The sequence below is a fragment of the Neovison vison genome, chromosome 1 (assembly GCF_020171115.1).
Source record: "Neovison vison isolate M4711 chromosome 1, ASM_NN_V1, whole genome shotgun sequence".
Taxonomy (NCBI): domain Eukaryota; kingdom Metazoa; phylum Chordata; class Mammalia; order Carnivora; family Mustelidae; genus Neogale; species Neogale vison.
In genome coordinates this window covers 70,194,282-70,203,230 of record NC_058091.1, presented here as the reverse complement: position 1 = coordinate 70,203,230, position 8,949 = coordinate 70,194,282, and the positions used below count along the sequence as shown (strand labels likewise).

The window sequence follows — 8,949 nt, the reverse complement described above, 5'->3', positions numbered from 1 at the left end:
CTTCTGGAGCCGGTGCTACACTATGGCCTTATCCCAGCAGACACATGAATGGGTGCATGCAAGGATCCATCTGAGTCCAGGCTGACTTCTGTAAAACTCATCAAGGTACCTTCCCTTTGGTCACTGTCTCAGCAGTGACAGTCCAGTGTCCCAGTCTCTTGTGCAAGCACGGAAAACAGGTGGAAACTGAGCAGAGCACCATGCAATGAAGAATGATGTATTCTTCCCTAACAATACATGGAGGAAGGACTTTAAAAAAAATTATGGGGCTTTAGGGTATTTTTTTTAACATTTATTAGGGACTATTTTAACAGGATGATATAATAAACCCTTATTTACCATCACCTGGCTTTAGCAATTATCCACTAATGGCCAATCTTGTTTCAGCTGAACCACAACTCACTCCTCCCTACCTATAATTGAATTCTCAATTATGTGTTCAGATATCAAACAACTTTGTGCTTGAATAAGGGGGATATTTGTCCATGTTGGGCAGTCGTTGTGGCTACAGTCCGTGTCATTGCTGGAGTCTTGGTGATAGGCATTCCACGAACTGTGGGTCTATGCAATGAATAATGCAATGTACAATGGATCATAAAACAGAAGCCACTCATGATGGTCAAATACCAACCACCTACCAACTCTACATTTTTAAAAATAACCTTATTTTTTATCTAGCTCTCGCCTGCGGAAAACGCACTGATGTTTCCTGCATCCCACACAGGACTGCTTATAAAGCTTACGTAAAATGTTGCCTATAAAAACCCTCATGCAGGCAAAAGGAATTTTTACTTATTACCCTGAAATTTTATGGCTTTTAAGATAAATAATTACACCCAGACGTCTCTCATCTCAGTGAACACTGTTGACCTACTTTCTTATTCTACCATTTGAGGTTCTGAAAGCTTACTTTATAGACCAGGTAATATCCTGGGAAATACTTTCTAAGAACTACAAAATATTCAGAATGGCAGTCCTGCAGCTGAAGCTACGCACGACATCACTTATCTACATGGTGCCCAGCTGCTCTTTGGGGCCTAAGCCCCGATCCTCCAGGTGTCTCCAGGACCCCAAGCCAGGACCCTGCTATCTCAGCTGAATGAAACTGAGCCCAAATCAAACACAGCATTTCCTATTCACTGGGAGTTGCCATGGACACTTCTTATCAGGGCCATTATCACCGGAAGGATGGGCAGATCTGGTTCACGAAAAACTCTTAGTAAGTCCAACTTCTGCTTTAAATATGAACACTATCCATATAAGCTTTCTGATGAGAAATAGATTCGCAGAGCCACATTTGGCTCCCTGATGTCACTAAGGCTCGGCTTGCTGAGATCCGCTTCTCCAGAGAGGAGTCGTTTTTGTAATACTTCTGCAGGAAGTGAGAAAGACCTTTCATAAGGTGAGAGATAATTCAGTGCGGACAGATCCCAAAGCAGACAGTCATGTACGTTGGAATTAACACGCTCACTTTAAAAGACTTGAGGAATCCTATGTAACATTTTAAAATGGAATAGACCCTGTTGGTCATTTGCTGTGTAATGCTTTCAATGTGTAGAATAAAATGGAGCACTTAATCCGAGGTGTCTCGGCAGAAGTTTCTTAATGAAACACCGCGACCAGACATGGATGCGGCCCCTTGCAGAACCCAATCTGTTCCATACACTGAGGCCCCACCTGACAGTAGAGCAAAACCTGAAGCAGAGGAGGGTTCAGGTGGTGGAACGAAAATATTTTCTGAAAACAAACAAAAAAACATACACAAAGAAAACAAGCGGGATTTTCCCTTGGAGAATCTGCAAGACGGTGGTGGGCACCATGTACCCAGGCAGGAGGAGTCCAGCACTCCGAGCAACGGACGTCTGAACCTTCAGCGCTGCCTTAGCCATTTTGCATTGTGATGCGGGCGGCAGCCGCAAATTATAAAAGAGTGGAGCAACAGGTTCTAAAAAATGCTGCATTTCACCATATAGTAAGGCTTTTGCCTGAAAAGATCAGTCCAGTTTATTTTTTAAACCTTTGCAAAAAAGAGAAGCGGCAAGTTTAGAGAATAAACAAACTTTATTTTATAACAGTATTACAGAAAGCAAAATACCATTTAATACAACTTGAAGCTGCTATAAATCTAATCTGGCATCAGAACTATACATAGGGTCAAAAGCAAAGGAAAACATGTTCAATACCGTTAATAGGCCCCTATCAGGTCTCCGGTGTTGGCTGTAAGTGGTTTCCCTTCCTTACAACCACCAAAAACACCACCGCAGCCCCTGCTCCTCCCCCAGTGTCCTCAAACCCGCGTGAATCATCCAACTATATCTGAAAGAGATACACCTGCTCGATAACAAAAGGTCAGTTTTACAAGTACACAAGGAGGTTTAATACAAAGCTCAAGTGTGCTACACAAAGGGGTCAAATAATGGAAAGTCTTGAAATTTGGACATGTTAAGAAAGAAAGCACTAAGGTTTTAAGCTGCCTGAATTTTTAGTAGAAGGGAAGAAACGGTAGTTTCTCTTTTTCCTCCCTCCGGGTTCTGGAATGCTGCCGAAGAGCATGTGTCTGAGAAGCACTGGCACTGTGGCACGACAGGGTCTCAAAACACAGTGCGTGGTCAGTGAGCTTCTTTGTAATTGTCCAGTCGAGAGCATCTCTGACTTTCAGGGGAAAGTCAGAGGACTGGAAAGTCGAAAAGGGTTCAATATAAAAAACAGCCCCGATGAAATTCTCAAACATTAGAAAATTTTCAGGATGTAAGAAATGCTTTTAATCGGTATTAATATTTTCTCATACAGTATATTTACTGCAATCTGAAAACTCTGTAAATATTTATGGTAAGGATTCAGTGGGAAAGACCTGGAAGGCAGGAAAGCCACTATGGAAATTAGTCACAGAGTTTCCTTTCCGCACAACAGCACCTGTTCAAGTGAACAGCACCTTACCAGCATGGGGCTGGCTTTGTTCACTATCATTTGATCAAAATGAGTGATAAAATGCAGGTAGTTGTACACAAAGTAAACGGGAAACAAAAACAAAACTTCCTAATTAAAAAGAAAGAAAGAAAGAAAGAAAGAAAAAGAAAGAAAGAAAGAAAGAAGAAGAAAGAATCAAGAATATTTAGAAGTGGTTATAAAACAAAATAATGTATTAAAATGCGAGGGAACAGTATAGACCAGAGCTGTTAAGGTAAGGTTTGGCTGTTGGCATTTTAATTCTTCAGGCTTCTGGTCGTTGTTACCAGTCGTAGTATAAATTCGCTGGAGTAGTGGTGTGGCATTAGGACTTGGAATGATCAAAATTCTTCAGGTTCACAAAGTTGAGTGTTGTTTAAAAAATGGAATTTCTAGGAGGAAAAAAAAGAGAGAGAAGACTTAAATATTCCCAAGATAGAGGCTTGAAAAACAATGTAAGTAATGTGCCACCAAATTCCAAGTCAAATGACCCACAGTTACCATTTGCCTCGTTCTACTCTTCTATTTACTCTTGTAGTCAATAGCACGTTGACCAGAAGACAAGCAGGAGAGTCTATGCCACCCCAGCGGGCCTTCCACTATGTGGAGAACTGACAAGCACCAGAAACAAACTGGCAAATAGGAACACGCACACAGAGTTAATTATAAAAGAGGTAACTCATATATCAACAGTCCAAAACAGAGAAACCCATGTAGGCTTTAATGTCAGATTTAAGGAAGGAGGAAAAACAAAGTCCATTCTGACTTCTTTGAAATGAACAGAAAAGGGGCTGCAGGTGAGGAGAAGAGAATGGGGCAAGAGGCCAGGAAGTAAGACAGCGCAAGGTGTAAGTGGGGGTATGCAGAGTACAGGGGCGGGGAGCAAGAATGAGTGAGGACAGGATAGTGAGGAAATGGGCATTATTGGAGAGAAGTAATAATAGGGTGAGGAATGGAAGGTTGGGTAAAAAAATATTAGGTCTACTCTTTAATACCAGACTGAGGAGTACAAACGTGATCCAACAGACAAAAGAAGAACTGAAGTCAGAAAGGGCATTCAGACGAAAGACCAGCTGTCAGTTTGCTGTAGTGATCCCGAGGTAGAGTGCAAGAGGCAGAAGACAGGTCAGAGAGCCAGGGGTTAGCGAGTCCACGCGGCACGTGACAAGCTCAGGAGAAGAGGAGGTGGGTTTTGAGGAAGGCCTGACATGGCCTGGTTTATGTTCTGAAAACAGGGCTGCAGCTTCAGTCTGATGAAGAGGCTAAGGCTGGGCAGGAGAGAGACAAGAGGGCCATGTAGGATGGCTAGGTGATGAAGACTCAGACTTTAATAAAACCAGGGCGAAGGGTGGACGGGGAGGCACCCTGTAGGAGAACAACTGGGAAGGTGGGGACAAGCAAGAAAGTACCAGGGAGCGCGATCAGGTTTGGAGTCTGGGACCTCAGGACAGGCATAAAGCCCAGGTGAGGTCTTAGGACCAGGGATGTGGATTTGCAGGCTGGTGCAGAGGGTGAGTGAAACTCATAGGTGAACTAGTCTTTACAGGTGTAAGGAAAAAGGAGGGGCATGAGCCCGGGGGGCGGGGGGGAGGCCACAATCAGAGGGAGGGAGGGAGGGAGGGAGGACTAAAATGGGAGTGGACAGGGAGGCAGACAAAAAAATACAGATGGTGCATCAACCCAGAGAGAGAAAAGGGTTTTGAGAAGGTAATTTTTCATTTCTTAGTTAAAGTTTTGGCATATGGTATGTGATGACAGAAGACAGTGGAGGGTGGTAATTAAGGTCCTTTCCAAGGGTCACTGGCCCCAGAGTCAATTAGAATGCACATTCTTTTGGTTAGATAAAAAGTCTTGTTTTCACAGAAAAACTCCCACCACTGAGATTATCACAGATATTCCTTTAACCTCTTCATTATAGAAGACAGATTGATTAATCAAATTCATTGTCTCTCACCTGTTGCCTGCTTTAGGCTACTTGGTTACTCATTAGGACTTCTGCTTGATGTAGGCAGGCTATAGGGGCGGGCACAGGGCAGGGTGGGGATCAATGGAAAAAAGATAAAGTCGTCTCTTTTTAGGTTAGTAGTTATGAACAGAAACTTGGGAATGGTGATCAGGGATGGATAAAACTACCATATCAAATTGGACTTGGGAGTTAGCTGCGGCCTCAGTCACAGAATAGATCAGTCAAGATCTATTCGTGATCTTTGAGGGCTGGTTGCTGGGTTCTTGAATAGAGATACCACTTATGCCCAGCTTCTATTATAGAAAAGGAACCCCTCAGGTTACCAGTGCCTGGAAACCCACAGAAAGAATGAGGTTAGGATCCTATTCTCCATTTCCTCTAGATTCCATGTCACATTATTTCACTGAATCTGTTTTCACCAAAAATAAAAAAAATTCAATTTAGAAAAGAAAGCTAAAATTAAACTTGTTTCCAAGTCATTAGCAGACAAGTAAACAGGAATTAGGAGTGTGTAGGAACTGAATGAGAGATCTTGATTTCAAAGAGCTTCAACATTTATTGAAATATACGTGGAGAAAAAGACATAGTTACCCATGTAAACTCAAATGTCATTTACTTTCATTTATTCGCAATCAAACCACTAGAAAGAAAGAAACCAATTTCCTCCTCTGGTAATAAGTATTACAAATGACAACCTTAACACACTCTTAGAATTCCAAACAGTTTTCAGAGTGAAAGAAAATTACATTTATTGTAATTTTAATGTTAAGTGCATTTTTTTCCTCTCAAGTGCATTTTTTTCCTCGTTCTTTAAGAAGCAGTAAATCAAGTGTAACTCTGAGCTAATTAGATATTCAGCATTTCAGAACATCCCAATTCCTCATGTCCTGGATAAATAGGGAATAATTCATCGTAGGAAGTTTATAATTGACCCTCCACCTCTCTTCTGACTGCTTTCTGTACTTAAACACATATAGAAATATATTCTTGCAAGTAGTAAACATCTAGGCTTTTGAGCTGGGAAGGAGAAAATAAAAGAACCACCAATGCCATTGGTACACAAGCATCAGGCATTTACATGTTTTCTGTTCTGGCATGTATCTGTGAGAAAAATAAAAATCCCAAAGCCTTCATAATTGTGTTTGTTTGGTTTTTTCTTTAAACAGATAATGATTTATCACCCATTCCAATCAAACTGAAGACTACGCACTGGTAGTGCAAAAAAACTTTTTTTTTTTTTTTTTTTTTAAAGCCTGAATTCCTCCTCATAGTCACAACAGCTGAACATTTTTCTTTTTTTTTTTTTGTCAGTACAAATGGACAGGTATTATTAGGCTTTTCCTTTGGATGACATCATAATGTTCACCTGGAGTTTGGATAAGATCACAGCTTTGAAGTATGTGGATTATATGTTAGGTATTAGAATTTTGGTCAAGTAAAAACAGAAGCCCAAACCACTGTTTCCATTGGTACCCCCCCCACACTATATACAATGTCAGTGAACATTTCTAACTCCCACAACCCCGTTCCCTAGCCTCTGTCCCCCTCTTTTGGCCAATATGGGAATAGCTCAGCGTGGTTGTCTCCTCCAATCCCAGCTCTCACTCTAGATCTAAATTCCTCAAGGACGTGTGCCTGTTGCCCACTTTGCCCTAAGTCCTCACAGAAGATTCTGGAACACTCTGATTTATTTTAGTGTGACTGAGGAGCAGTGGGAAATCACACTCAAGCACAGAGTTTCTGTGACTTCATTTGAAAAGCAGAGCTTCCGAGTTTCCAGAGACAGGGGCTCCCAGCATGGGGCTCAAGTTTGAGCGTGCTCTTCTCCAGAAACTGACTCAGTAAACTGCAAATGTACACTCATGAAAAAGCACTTGACCCAAGCCACCAGAAATTCTGCCTGTAAGTGGTAAAGCACTTATCCAGAGGGAAGTCTCAATAAAAATGCAAAAATACGGCTTTCATCCAAAAATAATTAAACTAAAGCAAGAAACCGTAACATTTGTCTTTGGATTAAGTAAGATTCAATTCCCGTAGGGTAGCAGTATAGCCAGAGTTCTTGAAAATATGAAAATTTATGCGAGAGACAATCCAACTCTTTCCTAAATAAAAATGAGATCCATGCACTCAAGTGTTCAGTTTTAAATACAAGAGTTCATGGTTATGGACGTTAGTTATTCCTAATGGGAAGCTTTCTTCCTTGGGTCTCCAATATGCACATTTGATTTTCACTTTTTACATAATTTCCATGGGAAGACAGGAGTCTTAGATCCAAACATGCAAGTAGAATAAATTTCTATTGGGTGTGGGGTGGGGGGCGCCTGGGTGGCTCAGTGGGTTAAGTATCTGCCTTCTGATCAGGTCATGATCCCAGGGTCCTGGGATCAGAGTCCTGTCTGGCTTCCATGCTCAGCGGGGAGCCTGCTTCTCTCTCTCTGCCCCTCCCACTGCTCATGCAGGCATGCACGGATTCTCTCAAATATATAAAATCTTTTAAAATTTTTCTATTTGGTTAACCCAGGAAAGTCGATTCTTACAGTGTTGGTAGCACCACTGGTTCTCAGAGTGCTTGGCCGACCCTGAGGGTCACAGAGACTCTTTTTTCAGGGGGTTGTGCTATTACATTTTAAAAAAAGCTATTACATTTAAAAAATGTATAAGCTATTACATTTTAAAAAAAAAAAAGAAAGATTTCACAACCACACTAAGACACTAATTGCCCTTTTTGGGGTGTGGACATTTTCACCGATAGTGCAACAACAAGGGGGAACACACCTGTTAGCATCTTGCCACAGGTCAAGACGGTGGCACCAAATTGCACCAGAAGTCACTGGACTTGTTGCCACCACACACTCTCAGTGAATCAAGGAACAAAGAAGGCAAGCCAGTCTCACTTAAGGATGTCCTGGATGAAACCAGAAAATTACTGTCTTACATCCCATCTGCTGAGTTCGTGTCTTTCTAACATTCTGGGTAATGAAATGGAAAATGGGCACAGCATACTCCTACTGCATACGGAAGTACAACGGATGGCTAGAGATGAAAGGAATGCTCGATCTGGGAATTGAAGAAGCCGCCTTTTCATAAACACCTTTTTTATTTGAGAATTACTGATGGACAAACTGTTATTCTAGTAGGCAGGCATTTTCTTGACAATGAGGCGAGCCTGTCATCTCAAGGAAAACAGCTGACAATGGACTTGTGGCCAGTGATAAAATTCAAGTATGCAGGTGAAAACTAGAATCTTGGGAGATTGTATTTTGGCCACCATGAGCTTGATAGCTTCCCGATATTGTTTTTTTTTTTTTTCAAAGATCTTATTTGAGAAAAAGTGCACCTGTAGGTGTGCATGCAAAAGCGAGCCAGGGGAGGGGCAGAGGGAGGAGAGAGAGAGAATCCTCAGACTCCACACTGAGCACAGAGCCCAATGTAAGGCTTGATCCCATGACCCCATGATCATGACCTGAGCCAAAATCAAGAGTTGCTCAACTGAGCGCCCAGGTGGCCCAAGAGCTTCCCCGGATTTAAAGACTCTTCCAAGAAGCTCTTTGACAACCAGTGATCTGTCTCAGTCACTTTGCCTTTTGTAGGATTTCATATCATTGTAACCACACAGTACATGTGGCCTTTTCTTTCTTTCTTTTTTTTTTTTTTAAAGATTTTAATTTACTTATTTGACAGACAGAAATCACAAGTGTGCAGAGAGGCAGACAGAGAGAGAGAGAGGAGAAAGCAGGCTTCCCGCTGAGCAGAAAGCCCAATGCAGGGCTCGATCCCAGGACCCTGGGATCATGGCCCGAGCCGAAGGCAGAGGTTCCAACCCACTGAGCCACCCAGGTGCCCCTGGCCTTTTCTGACAGTCTTCTTTTACTGATTATTTTGAACTCTTTCATAAATATTTTTAATTTGTTCTGTTTCATTTATAATCTGGTAAATTTCAGTAATTTTTATTTATACTATGGTAACTTTTGGTATGTATAATTCACAGCAACGAAAGCTCTTTGGGCCCTTCGGCAATATTTAAGAGTGCAAAGTGT

General features: G+C 41.8%; 1 protein-coding gene across 10 annotated transcripts in view; it reads right to left on the bottom strand.

Moving 5' to 3' along the window:
* Positions 1-3,207: 3,207 nt before the first annotated feature.
* EPB41L2 (erythrocyte membrane protein band 4.1 like 2) overlaps positions 3,208-8,949 on the bottom strand; it is a 213,463-nt gene continuing 207,721 nt past the window's right edge. For all 10 annotated transcript variants that reach the window (XM_044248921.1, XM_044248964.1, XM_044248940.1 and 7 more), the window contains one exon: positions 3,208-3,338. The gene's annotated coding sequence lies outside the window, so the exon portion shown is untranslated. The remainder of the gene's footprint in view (positions 3,339-8,949) is intronic.